General features: G+C 43.9%; 1 non-coding gene across 1 annotated transcript; it reads right to left on the reverse strand.

The window, feature by feature from the left end:
* Positions 1-3,739: 3,739 nt before the first annotated feature.
* LOC133774020 (U6 spliceosomal RNA) lies at positions 3,740-3,846 on the reverse strand. Its single transcript, XR_009868001.1, has one exon. It is a non-coding gene; the product is annotated as a U6 spliceosomal RNA (small nuclear RNA).
* Positions 3,847-22,420: the final 18,574 nt, after the last annotated feature.

Raw genomic sequence — 22,420 nt, forward strand, 5'->3', positions numbered from 1 at the left:
CTCCAAGGCTTACATCACTGGAGAGAAAAGGTAGAGCAGTCTCTGCATTTGACTGTGCATACCACATGGCACACAGGAAGTCACGGGCAATTCACTCATATTTTCAGACACAATAGGAGACAGACAAAGGCAACCAGAAGTACTCCAGAGTCCTAGATAACTGTGATTAATTCTTGGCAAACAGATTAATATGAGTCTCACAATGCTTTATAAACAGGGCTTTGTGTTTTACACAGCCCCACCTTAAATGCTAGTAATTCCCTTCAGATTCAGAGCCATATTTATATCATTTTGATTGACTTCTTCATATTTCAGCATGACATTTAAAGAATTTCAGAATGAACCTTAGAGATGATAAATCCAACTTTTTTATTTAAGCAACCCCCACACTTGTTGAATAGAGACCATGCTTTGCATTGCTTCTCTTAGCAAAACTCATCAACACATTCTTAGTTTTAGGACGACATTTCCTTAGCACAAACTACCAGGTCCTTTAAAATATGCCTTGTCAATTTCCTACCCTCCTTTCTTAACACCTCTTTTCTCACCCACTATGATCCAGCCACCCTGGATCCATCAGGTCATTTTCTTCTTGCATAAAGGTCTTTTTTTTTAAAAGATTTATTTTATTTACTTGAAACACAGAGTTACAGAGAGAGGTAGAGACAGAGAGAGAGGTCTTCCATCTGCTGGTTCACTCCCCAGATGGCAGCAATGGCTGGAGCTCCGACAATCCAAAGCCAGGAACCAGGAGCTTCTTCCAGGTCTCCCACGTGGGTGCAGGGGTCCAAGGACTTGGGCCATCTTCTGCTGCTTTCCCAGGCCATAGCAGAGAGCTGGATTGGAAGAGGAGCAGCCAGGACTAGAACCGGCGCCCATATGGGATGTCGGCACTTCAGGCCAGGGCATTAACCTGCTGCGCCACAGCGCCGGCCCCTCTTGCATAAAGGTCTTAATATAAACTAACCCTCCTCTCCTCTGTTTGTGGTGTCTTTGCTAAAGTCTAACTAACACCTACTTATCTTTCAGGTCTCAGCTTAGCTGTCACTTCCTGCAAATGTGACCACTCCCCACTCCGGGTTGCATGCCCCACCTCTGTGCTCCAACATCACTCAGTACTGCTGCATCTCAACACCATTACCTGGCACAGTGCTGAAATTATCGACCAATTATAAGAACACAGTCAACAAGGTCATTTTTGGACATCACTAGCAATAATCTCAGCATGTGATATCATCGCTATATTTGTAATGGTATCAGGGATCACTTATGTATCTGATATCATCACTGCCTGCACTGTACCTCCATAGTGCCAAGTGACAAGTAAATCAATTAAATAAGAAAATACGGTCAATGAAATCAAGTGGCTTTATAAAGGAGATTGTACAGATAACACAAGATCCCAGGTTTGTTGACTTCCAGATAATGCTCTTACATGTCCATGTTCTCCCTATATTACACTCAACTATTTCTATAAAATTACCCAAGAAGGAGAGGGAAGGGAATTCAAAAAAGGGAAACAAAGTATCCTGAGCACTTTTGGTAGCCCTCACATTATTCCAATTCTTTATTGAAAAACTATACTGCTTTTTTGTTTTTAAAGATTTAGATATTTATTTGAAAGGCAGAGTTACAGAGAGGCAGAGGAAGAGAGAGAGGTCTTCCATCCATTGGTTCACTCCCCAAATGGCCACAATAGCCAGTGGTGTGCCGATCCGAAGCCAGGAGACAGGAGCCTCTTCTAGATCTCCCACACAGGTGCAGGGGCCCAAGGACTTGGGCCATCTTCTACTGCTTTCGCAGGCCATAGCAGAGAGCTGGATCGGAAGTGGGGCAGCTGAGACTCAAACCGGCGCCCATATGGGATGTTGGCACTGCAGGTGGTGGCTTTACCCGCTATGCCACTGCACCAGCCCCTACACTGCTTTTAAGTTAAAAATTTGATTGTCACTGTGTTAGCATGTGTTTACACATACACAGAAGCACATATTACTAAAAATGTATTAATATTCCACAATATTAGCCCATGAAATCCACTTGTGTGATCACACAACTTTCAACTCTACCCACAGCACCGATCCACTGATCCCCAACTTTCTGGACGTTCATCAACCCTCTTCAGCCACTACCTCCTGCTCCCTTTCCTGTCCCCAGCCTAGAGCCTAGATTCTATGACTTGAATTGTTTCAAATATCCTCAACACTCATTTTCCTAGACAAAAAAAAAAAAACACCCTCTGGTTAAGGCCTCCACTGTCTTTACACTTGCACCCACAGCTGGGGAAATTCAGGATAGCAAATCTGCAAGGAGAGCTTCGACACTGCCAAGCACCCAACTGCACCTGCCTGGTGCGTACGTTCCCAGTTCTTGGAAGGAACTGTTTTCACAGTGATCTCTCTCCTCACAGTGTTCTTTCTTCAATGGTTGCCTCTTGAGTGCCCAACCCCTCTCATAAAACTTCACAGTTGATGCCCTCACTTTGTGCACTTAATTGAAAAAAAGGAAGCAGAAATAAATTTCTGAATCATATCGCTTTCAAAAGCTACAACCTGGAAGTTAGCCTACTGATTAAGATGCCCAAGATCCCACATCAGAGTGCCTGGATTCAATTACAGGCTCTGGTTCCTGACTCCAGCTTCCTACTAACGCAGACCCTGGTAGGCAGCAGCGGTTGGCTCCAGTAATTGGGCTCCTGCCACCCATATACGAGACCCAGATTAAGTATCTGGCTTATCACTTCAGCACAGCCCGGCCCTGGTCATTACAGACATTAGAGGAATGAATCAGTGGATAGGGGATCACGCATGCTCGCTCACTCACTCGCTCGCTCTCTTGCTCTCTCGCTCTCTCTCTCGTTCTCGCTCTCCCTCTTGCTCTCTCTGTCCCTCTTTTCTGCCTCTCAAATAAATTTAGCCAAAAAATAAAAATAAAACCACTACAAACCAATGCACATCAGAGTACATTCATTCCTATCCTTGGCAATTGCCGTTTGGCCTCAATGTGTCTTTTCTTTGGTTATTTCTCAACCTTTAGTCTGCTCAGATATCACTTCTTACAAAGGCCTTTCCTGAGTTACCTTAGGATGGCTTCCTCACTTACTCTGTTATTTGCCCATTAGAATGTAAACTTCGTGAGGGTAGGGAAGAGGGTACAGACATTGCTATTTTCACACTGCATCTACAATTCTCAGAATACTGTCCAGAACATGGTAGGCGATCAGCAAACACAGACTAGATGGACACATGTTTGTTCATCTGTTAATTCTGACAACAGAGATTACACCTCCATTGTTCTCTTCCAAACCTAATAATGCTTAACTGTTTGCCTGGCCTATAACTGATGTTAAATACATAGCCACTGAATAAGTAAATAAGTATTTTTCTTTTTAAAAAAAAGTACTTTAAAGTAAGAGACAGAAACAATGATGAGAGAGAACTGAAAAGAATATGAAAACTCAAGACAAATGATCATATCCTGGGAGCTGGCATTGTGGTGCAGCAGATTAAGCCACTGTTTAATCTTTTTTTTTTTTTTTTTTTTTTTTGAGTGGCAGAGTGGATAGTGAGAGAGAGAGAGACAGAGAGAAAGGTCTTCCTTTGCCGTTGGTTCACCCTCCAATGGCCGCTGCGGCCGGCGCATCTTGCTGATCCGAAGCCAGGAGCCAGGTGCTTCTCCTGGTCTCCCATGCGGGTGCAGGGCCCAAGGACTTGGGCCATCCTCCACTGCCTTCCCGGGCCATAAAAATATGGAACGCTTCACAAATTTGCGTGTCATCCTTGCGCAGGGGCCATGCTAATCTTCTCTGTATTGTTCCAATTTTAGTATATTTGCTGCCGAAGCGAGCACTAAGCCACTGTTTAGTACACCGGCAGCCCTTATCAGTGTCCATTTGAATCCTGGCAACTCTGCTTCTGATCCAGCTCTCTGCCATTTATGGGGAGACTCAGATGGGGTTCCAGGCTTCTGTCTTTGGCCTGGCCCAGGTCTGGCTGTTGGGACCATTTGGGGAGTGGGCCAAAGGACAGAATAGTTTTCTCTCTCTCTCTTTCTCTTTTTTCTCTCTCTTATTACCTACCTCCCTTGCTCACTTCGCCTCTCAAATAAATAAGTTTTTTTTTTTAAAAAAAAAAACTTTAAAAAAAATCATATTCTGATTCACTGTATTTAACAGTATACGGCTATGCATGCCTTCCAAACATTCTACCACTACACAAAAACACTTCTAAATGGTTTTTGAACACTGACTCTTTATAAAATTTGTGCCTTTGATCCAAAATGCAAAGAGGTAATCAGTAATAATTATCCTCTGTAATGACTTCGTAATCAGTGACAAGATAAACTACCTCTTACATCCATCTCCTTGAGTCGTGCAAATTGGCATTGGTGCCATCTATATAAAATAAATGTCACAGCAAAAGACCAATTACATCTTGTTAAATGTCTGAAGCAGAATTCTCATTCAGGAGAAGCACTCGTTACATGGGATACTGCCTTCCAAGCAGTAACGCTACTGAACACAAATTCATCTCTAATATATTAACTATCAGGAATTAACTTGGCTTTTCAATATAGGCCTAAGAACTCAATAAAAATATAACTGAACACCAAATGTGTACTAGTTAGATGAGGTATGGCAACACAAAGATAGAAAGCACATAGATAAATAAATATGTAACTAGCATATTATGAAACTGATAGGCAATAGAAACATGCATACAGTCTGATTAGGAGCCCGGTGAAGAGCAGTTAGATCTGAAGTGATGGGGCAAAGGTGTAGAGAATAAGCATTTCAAACCAACAGAACAAACCACAGAAAACAACAAACGAGTGGGGAGGAGGCATCTTCTTAACAGCAGAACAGAGAACAACAGCATTAAAAATGAGCAGGAGCTTGTCTAAAATGCAATGTTCCCTTTGTCACTCCTCAGTCAGACAGATATTTAAGGCAGTGTATCACTACATTGTGCATTATAAAACAATAGTCACAGCTGTTTGGAATCAGAAGACATCTTGCCAAATCCCATTTGGAAGAAAACAATGAATATTCCCAACTAGTAGGTAAAATGAAGCCACTTACAATGACTTCTTTAAGATCATACGGTAAGGAAATCCTAGAACTAACTACGAGAAAGTCTTCTGCCCATTTCCCACTACAAGGTTTAAGAACAGTGACAGTCATTTGGTGCCATGATAAAGATGCTGCTTAGCTGACCCACATCCCATATCAGTGCCTTTGAGTCCTGGCTCTGCTTCCAATCCAGCTTCCTGCTAATGTACACCCTGGGAGGCAGCAGGGGACGGCTCAAGTGTATGTAACCCCAGCATCCATGTGGGAGACCTGGATGGAGTTCTTGGCTCCCGGCTTCAGCCTGGCCCAGTCCTGGCTGTTGTGGGCATTCGGGGAGTAAACCAGCAGATGCAAGATCTTTTTCTCTGGCTATCTCTCTGCCTTTCCAATAAGAGAAAAAAAAATTTTTTTAAATACCAATATGTCACAGTTGTTGGCAACTAAAAATAACTAATTACTTAGTGACTATAATAATTATATAATGACTGTTCATATATTTTTCAAGTCTTCTAGTACTCACAGAATATAATTCCCTAGACCCTCAAATTAAAAACATAAGTAAGTTATTAATTATACAATCATGTAAGCCAAACAATTATTTTCAACATACATACTTAATGTGTTTTGATAGATGTATATTTATCATAATTTTGAAAAGCTACTTCAAAGCTACATTTTAAAAGAGAAGACATCATTTCTAATTGATTTATTAAAAGCTAAGCTATGGTTTTTTTTAAGATAGAAAAAAGGTCATAATACCATAAAAAACAAAAGCATTTTACTTCAGGATCTTAACATTTATCTCAGCAATTACTCTGCTTGTGTTTGGAGGCCTGAACTTAATTCTTCCTAACACAAGAACCAAAGTGGCCTGTGACATTCCAAGACATGGCAGGGCTCTTCCTCCGTTGGGCTGTCTGTCCCCTCTGTCCACAGTGCTTTCTTCCCATAGCCACACACATCAGCCGTCACCTTCTCTTTCTCACTACGGCCCACTGTAGTCATCCCGATCATTTTTTTTATTACTAATTTTTCCTTTCAGAAACATTTAATTTTTAATTTCAGAAGTTCTCACAAGGAGCCAGCTGTTGTGGCACAACAGGTCTAAGCTGCCACTTGGGACACCAGCATCTCACACTGGCATGAGTCCTGACTACTCTGCACCTCCAATCCAACTTCCTACTAATGTGCCTGGGAGACAGCAGGTGAGGGTCCAGGTGCTTGGATTCCTGCCACACGTGTGGGAGACTCGGATGGAGTCCCTGGCTCCTGGCTTCAGCCTTGTCTAGTCCTGGCTGTTGTGGGCATTTGGGTGAGAGACCCAGCAGATGGAAGATACCCCCCTCTCTCTCTTTCTGTCCCTCTCTCTGTTTCTGTAATTCTACTTTTCCAATAAACAAATGTTTCTAAAAAGTTCTCACAAAAAATTCAGGTTTCTGATTTTTTTTCACAGGTGAATTCTCTGAAATATTAAAATGGTATAATAGCTTTTTAAAGTTTTTATATTTACTTATTTCTTTTTATTAATATTTTAGTTGTACGTATTCAGGCCATCCTTTTTAAAATCTTAAGCTGCCCTTCTCTACTCAGTCCTGCCTCCCAATCCTCAACCATGATTCTCTTTCTCCTGCTTTATTTTGATAACCCTTATTATCTCTTAACATACTACATAACTTCCTATTTATTATGTCTAATTTGTTTTCTCCACTACTAAAATGTAAGCCTCATGAGGGTTGAAATTTCTGTCCAATTTGTTCAATAATGTATCCCACGTTCTATAAAACCATGACTGGAGCAGAGAAGGTGATCCATATATTTGCTGAGTATCGAATAGAATGAACAGAAGAGTAAATAGAAATATTTCTAATGGTTTCAACAACAAACTCTATCCAATAAGTAAAAAAGAAATAATGCCATCTCATATAATTCCCCTCCCCAGAACATAGAAAGAGGGAACACTTGTAAGTATCTATAATCAACCATATTATATAAAGTAAGACAAACTTAATAAAAAGAACAAGAAAGATATCTGAATATGAAAAATAAAATAATTAAATACAACTTTCACTAAAGGAGTTCCGTAGCAGACCTGAAACATGGGGAAGTAAAAATCAGTAAACTTGAGGCAACTCATTTGCAACTATTATGTGAAAAAAATGAAGAAAAATGAACAGATGGAATACCATCAACAAAACAAATACATACATTCTGGGAGTTAAAGAAGGAGAAGAAAGAGAAAACAGGGAAGAGATCCTATTTGAAGAATTAACTGCTAAAAACTTCACAAATTTAAGGAAAGACATGAGCATCCAAGATGCTCAAGGAATTGCAAAATAAACCCAAAGAAACTCATACCAAGGCACATTTTAATCAGGATGTCATAAGATAAAGAAGGAATCTTTAGAGGCCTGCAGAGCCAACATCAGATATTGGCACCAGTTCAAGTGCTGGCTACTCCACTTCTGAGCCAGCTCTCTGCTAATGCACCTGGGAAGGCAGCGGGGGATGGCCCAAACCCCTGGACCTTGCACCCAGTGGAAGACCTGGAAGAAGCTCCTGGCTTCTAGCTTCGGATGGGCCCAGCTTTGGCCACTGTGGCCATCCGGGGAGTGAACCAATGAATGGAAGATCTCTCTGTCTCTCTCTCTCTCTCCCTCTCTCTCTAACTCTGCCTTTCAAGTAAGTAAGTAAATAAATAAATCTTTTTTTTAAAAAAAAAGGTTTTAAGGATAAATAAATTTAATCATCAAGGAGCTTGAGTGGATGTATTGGAATACCTATGGAACCCCACATATAAAAAAAAAGTTATTCCTCCTGAGCATGTTATGACTGAAATGAAATTAAGAAATGAATTACTAAAAGATAATTTTCAAAAGTCTATAGGATTATATGATTTAAAAAGACACTATTCAACAATGAGGACATATAATGAATATATTAAAATAGACCTAGAACCAAGTAATAATGAAAATACAGTTCATTGGCCGGCGCCATGGCTTAACAGTCTAATCCTCCACCTTGCGGCGCCGGCACACCGGGTTCTAGTCCCGGTTGGGGCGCCAGATTCTATCCCGGTTGCCCCTCTTCCAGGCCAGCTCTCTGCTGTGGCCCGGGAAGGCAGTGGAGGATGGCCCAAGTGCTTGGGCCCTGCACCCGCATGGGAGACCAGGAGAAGCGCCTGGCTCCTGGCTTCGGATCAGTGAGATGTGCCGGCCGCAGTGGCCATTGGAGGGTGAACCAAAAGGAATTCCAAAAGGAATAAGGCCACAGCCTACAATGCCGGCATCCCATATGGATGCTGGTTCAAGTCCCAGCTGCTCCACTTCTGATCCAGCTCCCTGCTAATGCGCCTGAGAAAGCAGCAGAAGATGGCTCAAGTGCTTGGGCCCCTGCACCCACAAGGGTGACCCAGAAGAAGCTCCTGACTCCTGGCTTTGGATCAGCCCAGCTCCAGCTGTTGAGGTCATTTGGGGAGTGAACCAGCAGATGGAAGATCTCTCTCTCTCTATCTCCCACCACCCCACCCCCCGTAACTCTGCCTTTCAAATAAATAAATAAATCTTTTTTTTTTTCTTTTAAAGCATGGCATGTAGTTAAAGCAGTACCCAGAGGAAAGACAGAAAGGCAAAACATTATATAAACACAGAATAAAACCAAAGAAAGTAGAAAAAAAGGAAGATAAGGGTAGAAAAACTTTTAAAAAGACATTATAGGCCGGCGCTGTGGCTCACTAGGCTAATCCTCCGCCTGCGGCGTCGGCACTCCAGGTTCTAGTCCCGGTTGGGGTGCCAGATTCTGTCCCGGTTGCTCCTCTTCCAGTCCAGCTCTCTGCTGTGGCCAGGGAAGGCAGTGGAGGATGGCCCAGGTGCTTGGGCCCTGCACCTGCATGGGAGACCAGGAGGAAGCACCTGGTTCCTGGCTTTGGATTGGCACAGCGCCAGCCGTAGAGGCCATTTGGCGGGTGAACCAATGGAAGGAAGACCTTTCTCTCTGTCTCTCTCTCTCTCTCACTGTCTAACTCTGCCTGTCAAAAAAAAAAAAAAAAGACATTATAGAGAACCAATAATATTAGAGGGTTGATTAATACAATAGCTCTTCAAAGAGAATTTTTTAGAAAATAGACAAATTCTTTTCAAGACCGGTCAAGAAAAATACCAGAGAAAAGGTACAAATGAACAGAATTAAGGATGAAAAGACCAATAAGAACAGAGTAAAAAAATAATCGTACATCAATAAAATTAGATACAGGTTAAGTGGAAAACTTCCTAGAATATTTCACTAGGGAAAAATAAAAAAAAAGTTATTTTTCTTGAACTGGTTGCACTAATAGGCTTTCATGCTCTAACTCAACACTTCTGACTTATATAACCTTCAAGAAGAGTACATAAGTCATAAGTTAATACCAAAAATTCACTCTCCAAGTGTCTTATAATACTTTTATATGCAATGACCAAACTCATCAATGGCAGGGTCTAGAAAAACCATTTATGGATAACTGCTTCATATAAGAACAGAAGCATATTTCACTTTCTAATATAATGCAAATCCCAATCAATTATTAACTTTGGCAAAGCACATTCAGAGAAGACCATTTTCAGTGACCATGCAAGGTGCGCCATAATATGGAGCACTCTAAGAAAGCTTCAGAGGATCCTACTCATAACCACACAATATTTGAATACCATGATTCTCGCTTTTATAAACGCTCATCCGATATTTTCTGTAGACTGTTATTAGAAGACTTTTGGAACACACCTGCTGAAAATGTATCGCAAGAAGTTTACTGCTTGATTCAAAACAAGTCCTGCTTTTGATGGAAGAAACACTGGGATGTCAGCAGACGGGCTACAGAACTGGTCTCTGTAGCAACAATGTTCTCAACACAAAAATCACCCGATTTTCCTGATAAAATCCTTGAAAATCTACATTCTTACCCCATGCTACAGACCATGAATGGTGGGGCCATTTCTGACCTCCCTAAACTCACTCCGTGTTCTCTGTCATCACTCCGTAACTTCAGCTCCGGTTCCCTCTTGATAAGAACACGGGGAGCCCTTTCAATCTGCAGGACCTGCTGTTGTCTCTGCCTGCAGGCCCCTAGAACACTGGCTCGTGCTGCTCTCATACATAGTAGGTCTCAGGACCATACATACGACTGCACCTGTCAGGGAGGCAGCCCTCATTTTAACTAACTGCACAGATATTCTCCTGGTATGATTATGAACATAATAAACTCAAGCCTTCTCAAGACAAGGCTAGAAAAATTGGAATTTGCTTTACAAGGTTGAGTCCCCAAACAAGTTTATCCCATTTCTCATAGAAAACACAGATTTGTAGCGATCTCTGATCTGGTTAAACTAAAGAGCAGGTGAACTAGACACGCCTCCCTCCTGGTTGTCCAGTAACAGCCAAAAAAGCATAATTCAAACAAGCCCTTCCCAGTTGCAGGTGGGCTCTATTTTGAATGAGCCAAAGCCAATGTTTTGTTCCCTACCATTTGTTTAAAAATACTCACTAGAGAAAGAAAAAAAGTCTACTTATGTGCCTTTATATATATATATATATATATATGTATATATATATATATTCTGCTCTATGCCACCCATTTCTCCCTGTGTGATTATGGGATACAAGTATTTGTTTAAAATAGGGGCCGGCGCTGTGGTGCAGCAGGTTAAGGCTCCCGCCTGCAACGCCCGGCATCTCATATGGGTGCTGGTTCGAGTCCCAGCTGCTCTACTTCCAATCCATCTGCCTGCTAATGTGCCTGGGAAAGCAGTGGAAGATGGCCCAAGTCCTTGGGCCCCTGCACCCATAGGGGAGACCGGTAAGAAGCTCATGGATCCTGGCTTTGCCCTATCCCAGCCCTGGCTACTGAGGCCATTTAGGGAGTGAACCAGAAGATGGAAGACCTCTCTCTGTCTCTATCTCTCTCTGTAACTCTGTCTGTCAAATAAATAAATCTTTTTTAAAAAAAATCTGTTTTTCTAAAAATAAATAAATAATGGGACTGAAAAAAAAGGCTATCTTTTCCTAGAAAACGAATCAATCTTTAAAGAGTGGCATTAGTAACACCTTCCTCTCCCCACCCCTGCCAAACACCTGTCAACCACTAGACACCCTTGTAAGCTCTAGGATAAACCTCTGGATCAATGTCCACAGTGCCAGTGTGTACGAACTGTCATCATTGATGTATCACCCTAGGCTTAACAGGAAGTGCACTGTTAGTTGTAACACAAGATTACTCTCCATTTTTTTAAGGATGAAAACTGGTTAGTTTGGGGCACACAATTAACTGCGAAAGTTAGTACACCATGTGGTCAGGCAGAAATCACGAACTCGGACATCCACAGGGACATCTGAGGGAGGTAAAATGCACGAGCTTGGTGCCTAGGCTCCATCAAAGTGGGCAGCCCCATTCTGGCTGCAGCCAGCCCTCCAGTGTTTCAGGAAAACTAGGTCTCTGGGGATTATGCAAAAGTTAAACGCTTGGAAGTGTTGGTAAACAGTCAATGGTTTTAAAGAACTGAGTTGACCCAAATAAACGCATCTGAAGGCCACATTGAACCTGCAGACTGTCTGTGTTTGACTTCTACGTGAGATCTTAAGTTCTTTATCAAGAAATGGCCAGCAGATATAAGCCAGTCCACACGGTCTGAGGTTCTTACAAGCTTTGGCTTCTGCTTACAGTTGTGCATACATTACAGCATTCAATACTCAGAAAGAAAAATACAAACTTCTCACAAGGCCTTACTGTAACCTCTATGTTCAGAAAAGAAGATTAAGGATTAGCAAGTATTGAAGGTCCCAATGCTTAACACGCCAGTCACGGTCCATGGCAAAAATTAGGTGTTCCATGATAGATGATTTCAATTCAAAACGTTTACGCTGCCCAACGTGAAGGTCCTCACACGTGTCCCCCAAGGGGCAGGCTCGCTCCTGTGAATTAACCTGAAAGCCCACTGGACATCTTGCAGTTACTCTTTGATGGACAACTGAGTTTGTTTCCTGGGACTTGGGAAAGGGAGTTTGCTAAGACCATCTTTTAAGCTCCGCATACACAGAAAAAAATGAATGAAAGGATTTTAATTTGTAAAAAGATAAAAAAGTTGGAAATGAAATTGCAGAAATTACTAGAATGATAAATATCTCAAATCAAAAATTTATAAAATATTTATTTATTTAACTTCCCAATATTTATTTATTTAACCAAAACTATCTGTGGCCATTAACAGACCTTTGAATAGTACAGACCGGACAAACAAAAGCTATTTTTCAAAGAATATATGCACAAAAAATTAGACATAAAGATATGGTTGAAAAAAGAAGTGCAGGAGGATGGTTCTCCACTTCGTGATGTGACCAAAATCTCTGCTAATAGAAAGATACACTAAACTAGTATTAAAGATCACCAAATTGAATCTTTCACGTTGCATTTCTTTTTGTCCCCGACAATAATATTATAAAGGGTCTAAGACAAATGAGTGCAATTTTTCACACGCTAGGCAGTGCATCGGTATATGCATAAGGCCCACGTTATCTTGGAAAGCTTATTCATCTCTCCATTTTCCCATTCTAAAACAATCATCGTTCATAAGGGAATGCAAATCGATACAGCATGAGCAACACGCACCCTCACTTATCTGTCAAACCCTGGCACTCGGGCCGTGGGCCAGCCCAAAAACTTGCCAGTCCGATCACCTACCTTTAGCAAAGCTTGCAAAGAATGCAAACTAACGTTCAGACACGGAGACCCAGAACCCGCGTCCAGGCTGCAGCCGCCGTCCCGGGCCCAGAACCCGCGTCCAGGCTGCGGCCGCCGTCCCGGGCCCAGAACCCGCGTCCAGGCTGCGGCCGCCGTCCCGGGCCCAGAACCCGCGTCCAGGCTGCGGCCGCCGTCCGGGCCCAGAACCCGCGTCCAGGCTGCGGCCGCCGTCCCGGGCCCAGAACCCGCGTCCAGGCTGCGGCCGCCGTCCCGGGCCCAGAACCCGCGTCCAGGCTGCGGCCGCCGTCCGGGCCTGCAACACCACAAACGCCAGGGCGTCTCAGGGCGGATCTGGGCCAGACGCCCCATTTTCACAGACAACACCTTGCAGCCAGCACACAACCCCCCGCGCCGCCGGACACCACCCCGCAGCTGTGGGATCGGTGCGGGACTTTCAGAGCACCTGCACCAACCAGGTAATTCCCCCAAAAACTGCCAAAACCAAACCCATGGAGTATTATTATTATTATTATTATTATTATTATTATTTTAAGTGTTTGCACCACCGTCCCAAGGCGCAGGGCCCATCCCCACCCTAGCAAGAACAGACTTTTTAGCCAGGTGCGACCAGCAGTCTCCCGTCTGCGTTCTCGCTCCCTAAATAGGGAGACCCCCCCCCCCCACAGGGGCCTCCCGGGCGTGTGGGGACCCCAGCCCGCACCTGCTCCGGCCCGCGCCACAGGTCGCCGCCGCCGCCGCCTCAGGGGCCGCGCAGCTCCTCGCTCCGGCTCCCCTCAGCTCCCCGCGCCCTCCCGGGCCACAAGCGCCCGCTGCGTCCCCGGAGGGTCCCGCGGCGCCGCGACCACCCTCACCTGGGCGCGAAGCCGGGGGTCTCCGCCTCACCGCCCTCCCCGGGGACGCCGCGGGCGGCCGGAGCCGGGCGGCCCAGGGGGCGTGTTTCCTCGGGGGCGTGACACAGGGGGCGTGGTCTATCAGGGGCGTGGCCGGGGCGTGGTTCCTCGGGGGCGTGGCTGGGCGTGGTCCCACGGGGGGCGTGGACCCAGGGGCGTGGCCTAGGCGGGGGCGGGGCCTCGGCGGGGCGGGGCGGGGCCGGCAGTCGGGGTCCTGGCTGTGGTCCGGGCCGGGGGCTGACTGGGGAGTCTCCCTCCTTCAGTCCAGCCCCCCGGGGTCACCGCGCGGCTCCCCTCAGGGTCCCGACCCGGGCCGAGCGCGCTCCTAGGGAAGGGGCGCGGCGCCAGCCGTGGAGGTTCCGGGACTCCGGCTCTGCTTAGTGTCCCCCGCAGCCCCCCAAAGGGTGGGGGGTTTGAGGCCGGAGAGGTAAGGGGGTAGTGAGAGCGCCCCCAGGGACCAGGGCCGGCTGGCAGCCTGCTGAGAAGGCCCAAGGCCAAGGCCAGGACGTGGGCCCTCAGTGGGAGCCTCTCCCGGGCCTGCTGGGGGCTGCCGGGGGTCCCCGTGGGCCAGGAGCAGCCTCCGAGGACCTCGAGGGCTTGTGCCCGCTTCCCCTCCAAAGGTGCGGCCCCACAGGAGGGAGCCTTTGGCCCAACAGCTGAGCCGCCACTTGGGACAGCCATCCCGTTTTTGGGTCCCCGGGTTCCAGTCCAGGCTGTGCACCTGCCACCCACGTGGGAGACCCGGCTTGGGTTCCTGGCTCCTGGCCTCAGCCTGGGGTAGCCCTGGCTGATGCAGGCGTTTGGGGAGTGAACCCGGCATGGCGGATCGATATCTCTATCTGTCTTTGTCTCTTTTCTACCTCTGTTTCTCTCTGCATTTCAAATAAAACTTTTTTTTTTCTCAAAAATTTGTGAGAATCCCCAAATGTCCTTTAGTTCCGTTTATAATCTAGATGGGTATATCAAGCGTGATGTTCTTTGTGGGGAAAGAGTTACAGAAGAGATTAATAGACATTATCAAGTCCTTGTCGATGACTCTGTCTTAAAAAACAGAAAGTGGTTATTTGAATAAGTGTCAAAAGGTCATTCGGCATATTCAAAGCCCTTCCTCACAAAATATCTTTAAAATCTAGAAATTGAACAGTGAATTTTTAATATGAAAAATACTGAGTAGCTTACAATTATATAAATAACTTCAAATGTTCAAGTTACTTTTATAAAAACAAATCCAAGTCAATGTATTATTGAACATAATTCTGACTACTTAGGACATATTTAGGAAAATTAAGAATTAATAATAGAATAGACAGTGCACACAAAAAAGCAACTTTTTTTTAAGATTTATTTTACTTTATTTGAAATTCAGAGTTAGAGAGAGGGTGAGGCAGAGGCACAGAGAGAGAGAGAGAGACAGATCTTCCATCTGCTGGTTCACTCCCCAAATGGCCACAAAAGCCAGGGCTGGGCCAGGCTAAAGCCAAGGGCCAGGAGCTCCATCCAGGCCTCCCACATGGGTGCAGAGGGCCAAGCTCTTGGATGATCTTCCACTGTTTCCTAGGCGCATTAGCAGGGAGCTCCAGGCTTCAGCTTGGTTCAGTTCTGGCTGTTACAACCATCTGGGGAGAGAATCAGCATATGGAAGATTCTCTCTCTCTCTCTCTCTCTCTCTCTCTCTCTCTCTCACTGTAACTCTTTCAAATAAATAAATAAATCTTAATAAAATAAATTGGGATTGAGTAACAGCTCAGGCCTCTCATCTCTTTTCCAGTTTAACCCATCCACCTGATCCTGGGCAAAGGACTCAGAGAACTGAAGGAACTTGTCCAGAATCAGACCATACATTGTAGGCCAACAGCACCTTGTAATCCCTTGTAGAGCCTGAGCCTAATCCTAACCCTAACTCTAACCCTAACCCTAACCCTAACTGTAGCCCTAACCCTAACCCTAACTCTAACCTGGAACCAGGATCCGGGACATTAAGCAAGGGAGGGAACAACACCAGTTCTTGCTTTCTGCACCTCAGAAAACCCACCCTGCAACTATTTGTACGTGAACTTCAGCCCCATGAAATCAGTTCTCACATTTGTCCTTAATTCCTTTATTCCACTGACATTGCCTTAACTTGGGTCTTCTCCATCCTAAAGTATTTTAACTTTTTCCTCATTTTTCCCCTACTTTGCTCTCCCAGCTTGATAATAAGAGAAATCATTGCATGCATTCCTCAAGGCTTTGTAGGAAGACTCCTTTATTTATCTACAGTACACCTGGGTGGTGACCCTCTCAGGTAAGAAGAGGCAGTACGTCACCTATGGATCTGACAGTCCTCTTCCGTATTCCATTCTGTGATCTCACTTGTATGCACAACTCTCCTCTCTAATGAAAATGCCTGAAATACGGGAGTCTCTACTAATAAGGAAACCGAAGCCCAGAATCAAACATGACTTCGCAAAGGTCACGATCTTAGTAACTGCCTCTTTAAGACCATAAATTCTAAAAGCTGCCACTTCTGTAAATGTTAGAATCAGAGCATGATCCTCTTTGGGGTATCAAGGATGAAACTACACTGCTTCAAATGATCGGAGCACCATGTCCTGGCTTCTTGATGATCGGCCCACAATGGGCTTAGACCTCACATGGTCCAAAGGACTGTCTTGTACTTTGTCTCCCTGCTCTATCTATGCTGAACTCCCACTCCCTTCTGTTATAACCTCAGTTGGGATACACTTGATGGTGCCTCTCTAGGAGAGAGCAACCGCCAGAATCAGTGTGATATACACTCGGACATTTTATACTAGGCACATTTTAGGAATTCCGTCTCTCCATTTTTATTCATCCCTCAATGAATATTCACTGAGTACTTTTAGGTGCTAGAACTGTTCTAATGCATTTAATTGAAAACCCCTTCTTTGCAGGGGGGTATTTGGTGCAATGGTTAAAATGCCATGTCAGAGTGCCTGGTTGCTGGCTTGGTTCTACTTCTGATTCCAACTTCCCACTAAAACACCCTGGGTGGCAGCAGGTGATGGCTCAAGTACTTGGGTCCTTGCACTCACATGGGAGACCTGGAGTAAGTTCACAGTTCCTAACTTCTGCCTGGCCCACCCCTGGGTGTTGTGAGCATTTGGGAAGTGAACCAGCAAATTGAAAAATTCTCTCTCTCCCTCCCTTTCAAATAAATAAATAAAAATTAAAACAAAAAACCTCTGCTATATATGATTGCAAAAAGTTAGCAGAATTGCCTTCTTTATGAGTTTATACTCCAAAATGGAAAATTACCAATATACAAGTGAATGATAGCGAGTTGAAATGCACATGCTCTCCCATCACCAACCTTATCTAAACCATCTAAGCTATTGTCTGCATTCCTAACTTGTTAGAACAGGTAGACTTCCTGTTTTCTTGATCATTTTGGGGGGCACTTTGGGCTAGTTGCCCCATCACTGCCAGTTTCTCAAACCTAAGGACCTATGAAGTATTTGACTTACATATATTTTTTCAATTTTTTATTTTCTATTTTTTTTTTTTTTAATTTTTGACAGGCAGAGTGGACAGTGAGAGAGAGAGAGAGACAGAGAGGAAGATCTTCCTTTGCTGTTGGTTTACCCTCCAATGGCCGCTGCGGCCAGCGCACTGCGCTGATCCAATGGCAGGAGCCAGGTGCTTCTCCTGGTCTCCCTTGGGGTGCAGGGCCCAAGCACCTGGGCCATCCTCCACTGCACTCCCGGGCCACAGCAGAGAGCTGGCCGGGAAGAGGGGCAACCAGGACAGAATCCGGTGCCCCGACCGGGACTAGAACCCGGTGTGCCGGTGCTGCAAGGCGGAGGATTAGCCTGTTGAGCCATGGCGCCGGCCCTGACTTACATATTTACACATATGAGGAGATTTCTGGAAACTTGTGGAGGACTGAATTAAAAGATAAGTTTATTTTGCTGAAAAAGTTCAGGGACTGGTGTTGTGGCATTGTGGGTTAAGCCATTGCTTATGATGCTGGCATCCCATGTCAGAGCACTGGTTCAAGTTCTTGATGCTCCGTTTCTGATCCAGCTCCCTGCTAATATGCCTAGGAAGACAGAAGAAGAGGATTGAAGGGCTTGGTTCCCTATCACCAATGTGGGAGACCTGGATGGAGTTCCAGGTTCCTGGCTTTGACCTGAACCAGCCCTGGCTGTTGTGGCCATTTGGGGAGTGAACTAGCAGATGGGAAATCTCTCTCTCTCTCTCTCTCTCTCTCTCTCTCTCTCTTCCTCTTTCTCTATTTGTGTGTCACTCTAGTTTTCAAATAAGTAAATCAATCCCTCCATTCAAAAGAGAAAAGTGAAAACCCGTGCATGTTTATTCTTCATAATATGCATTTTCCATGGACTTATTGAAAGACAACTTTATCCTTTTATTTAAATTTTTTTGGGCAGAGGGAGTCCAAGATCTGACTTACATTGTTGTTTGTAAAATACGCTGTATTTGAAGATCTTGCTCACGTCTTCCATTCGTTGTTTCTCTATGAGTTTTGAACTCTCGTCATTATATTGTGTGGGAAGAGGGAGCTGTGCAGGTTCACTATGTAATTTAATTGAAAGTTGCACTTCTATAAAATAGATACTAACTGTCTCCTATTGTGTCTATTAAACATGCTTTATTTTCCTACTGTTTATGTTTCAGGAAGCAATAGAATGAATAGAATGGAGCAGTATATCTTAACTGTTACATGGTGAGTCTTTTTTGGTATTTTTTTTTCTTACCTCAACTTAAATTTATTTAATATCAGATACTTGCACTGGATCTCACGATGGGAAATATAACATTCCAAATAATTACTATCATATTAAGAATGGTTTGGATTCTTAATTGAAACTAAAGCCATAGTTTTAAAAAGCTTTGTTTTCAGCATGTGTTTTCCAGGAAAATTTAATAAAGAGAAGCTTATAGGGCTCATTTTGCGGGAGTCAAGAAAAGTGACAAGAATTTGAGGACAAAAATAGCAGGTAAAACCTCTGTAGAAAGTAGAGAAAGTTATCAGACATCCATCCTATAAAATTTTACAACTAAAATGCCTTTTTAAAAATTTGAAACCTATTGTGAAGTTTTCCTGCGTGTGTGTGTGTGTGTGTGTTTCTAAGCCCTCCCCAGACTGAGACAATACATGTGGTTATAATTGGACATTTGCCTTGGTGAGATAAATTGGGTTGGAGGATGGCAGGTGTAATAGAAGTGAAAGGTTATTTAAACATCATGCACTTCAACTCCGTATTTTATGGAGTAGGAAATCTGGGTTAATTTACTTGCCGGTGGTCATTCATCAAGCTAGTAGCACAGTCCAGGGTAGAGCCCTGACCTTTTCTCTTTGTACATGTCCCACCAGGACATTCCACTCACTGCCTGGTGAGTTCTAGGGTGGGCTTGGGGTTCCAGGGAATTCAGCTGGGAAGGTACTCATGAGTGCTGCACAAAAAATACAAATTGTGATCATCTTTATTAAAATTATAATCATGGACACCCCAATTCCATTTCTACAGGAAATAAAGATAGATGTCCTTATGTCAAAGCCATGTACCCTACTGCTACAGTCAGTACACATAAAGGAAATTAAAAAATAAGTTGTCTGGAGCCTGTGTTGTGGCACAGAGTTAAACCTTTGCCAGCAGCACCGCCATCCCATATGAGCACTGGTTCAAGTCCCGGCTGCTCCACTTCTGTTCCAGCTCCCTGCTAATGTGCCTGGGAAAGCTGCAGAAGACGGCCCAGGTACCTGGGCCCCTGCCACACATGTGGGAAACCCAGACAGAGTCCCAGGCTCCTGGCTTTGGCCTGGCCCAGCCTCTGCTGTTGTGGCCATTTAGGGACTGAACCAGCAGGTGGAAGATCCATTTCTCTCTCTGACCCTCCCTCAGTAAAAGAAAGAAAGACATTATCTCTTACTTAATTCTTTCAAGAATATCGATGAAGGGTTTCCAGTAAGCCAGGTGTTGTTCTAGATGTAAGAGGTATGACAACATAAGAGTTGTCTGGAGTGTTTTAAACTCTATGGAACTATCAACACATTCACTGGCCATGTGTGACCAGATACTAGAGTGTGCGAAATTTTTACAAAATTTATTGACTTATTTTATTTATTTGAAAGGCAGAGAAACAGATGCACAGAGAGAGCATGTCTGATTGTGGATATGAAATAAAATATATAATATGTTGCATTTCAGGTGGTAATAAACCTAAAGATAATCAAGTAGGGAAGAAGGATGGTGGGGAATGGAAGCTGCTATTTTGAGTAGGATGGTGAGGGCGGGGCCAACTGAGAAGGTGACACTTGGGCACTGTAGCGATGACAGCACAGGGCTAAGCTGGCGGCTGGAGCCTATGGAGCACAGAGAACTGAGACTCCATGGAAGATCAGTGTGTCTTCCAAAACAGCAAATCCCCTGCATCCCTCGAGTGGAAGGTATGGTTAGCCTGAGGGTTTACCTTCTCTCCAGAACTGTCGCTGAGAGTTCACACCTTTTTTTAAATGTTATTTATTTGAAAGGCAGGGTGAAGAGAGAGAGAGAGAAAGAAAGAGAGAGAAACAGAGAGAGATCTTCTGTATGCAGGTTCTCAGGAAAATGCCTACAATAGCCAGGTCTGGGCCAGGCTAAAGCCAAGAGCCAAGAACTCCATCCAGGTCTCCCATGTGTTTGGCAGGGACCCAAGCACTTGAGTCATCACCTGATTCCTCCCAGGGTGCATTAGCAGGAAGCTGAATTGGAAGCAGAGGTGGGGCTTGATTCCAGGCACTTTAATAAGGGATGTGGGTATCTGAGGCAGCAATATAACCTGCTGCACCACAATGCCAGCCCCAAGAGTTCACAGATTTAAAATGTCTGAGCACTGACGCTAAATGGAAGAGGTGTAGGAAGGAGACACTGCGAGCCGGCAGTTCACCAACAGCAATTTTGAATTTATACAACCTAGTATCTACCCTGCTCCCCTGGATGGCCCCTCCCCACACACCCCTCTGTAACTCCCTCAGGATAATTAACTACATTTGCTCCGAGGACTGGTCAGACAAACATGCAATGTGTTGGGAGTGGTGGTGGAGTAGAAACAGCTTTGGAAGGAAATGACCTGGAAACACAGAGCAAAGTTCTTGGTTCCATTCAGTTGTCTGGAGTGTTTTAAACTCTATGGAACTATCAACACATTCACTGGCCATGTGTGACCAGATACTAGAGTGTGAGAAATTTTTACAAAATTTATTGACTTATTTTATTTATTTGAAAGGCAGAGAAACAGATGCACAGGGAGAGGTCTCCCATCCACTGGTTTACTTCCTAAATCCCCACAACAGCCAGGGCTGTACTAGGCTGAAGCCAGGAGCCAGGCACTCGATCTAGGCCTCCCACTTGGATGGCAGAGACTCAAGTACTTGAACCATTACCTGTTGTCTCCCAGGGTGTGCTTTAGCAGGATGCTGGATCAGAAACGAAGTCAAAACTCAAACCTAGACACACCGATATGAATCGTGGGCATCCCAAGCAGTGGTATATCCTCTGCATCAAATGCTTATCCAAAGGGTATGAGGAATTATGAAGTCAACATGCACCTGGTTTCTTGCCTTCTACTGACAGTGAGATGTCGTAGATAATCTCTAGGATTCCTCAACATAGTTAGGCAAAATCAGGCAAGCAAATAGTCAGGATGCTACAGGTGTGGGAAATGTTCAGGATGAAGTATATGTAAGAAAGCAAAGTAGAATTTGTATCAGTGCTACCAATGTGTGAGAGCACTTTAAAACCACTCTCTATAATGCAAAACTCTGCAAGGTTTAATTATCTACTCCTTCCTGCATCATTCCAATTCTATATTTAATTTAGTTGACTTGGATAGTTTTCCCCTATGACATCTCTGTGAGTTAGGGATTTTCATAGTCAGGGAACCACTATATATATATATATAGAACCACTATATATATATATATATATATATATACACACATATATACATATATATATCTATATATATATATACAGCATGGGATTTATTAAGGATTTATCAAGGTTTATTAAGGATTGGCACATGCATTTATAGAGCCTGAGACGTCCCATAGTGGCCACTTAAGCTGGAGGCCCAGGAAAACCAGTGGTGCAGTTCACACCAAGCCCCAAAGCAGGAGAACCAAGGGAGCAAAGGTGTTAAGTCCCTGACTGAGTGTGAAGGCCCAAGAATCAGTGGAGGTGAGATCTGAGGTGAGATCTGAGCAGAGTGGGTGCTCCGACTCAGAGAGCTGGACCTCAGCTTTTATTCCCTCTGGACCCTCAGCAGGATGGGTGATGAAAGAAAAATAGGGTTCACTACACACATGTATTTTAATATATGGTCCACTGCCCTCTCAGTTTATTAACTATGTTACAAAGAGTATCTTATTGAATATATTAAGTATTAGATGCTAAATATATGTTTAGTAGCATCTTACTGAATATACAATATATTCAGTATACAATACAATACAAATTAGAAATATATTTAATAGTATCTCATTGAATATACAATATCAAGTATTAGATGCTAAATATATAATATATATCACACCTATCAGATACATAATGTGCATAATGTATAATAATTCTAAACATAGAGTTTATTAGAACATAATATAATAATATATGCTATATAATTATGTTATAATGCATAATGTAATAACATAAAATATATGTTATTAATGTACCTCAATACACCATTCTAGAAAGTGGTGAACAAGAATTTTGTCTA

This window comes from Lepus europaeus, chromosome 14 (assembly GCF_033115175.1).
Source record: "Lepus europaeus isolate LE1 chromosome 14, mLepTim1.pri, whole genome shotgun sequence".
NCBI lineage: Eukaryota > Metazoa > Chordata > Mammalia > Lagomorpha > Leporidae > Lepus > Lepus europaeus.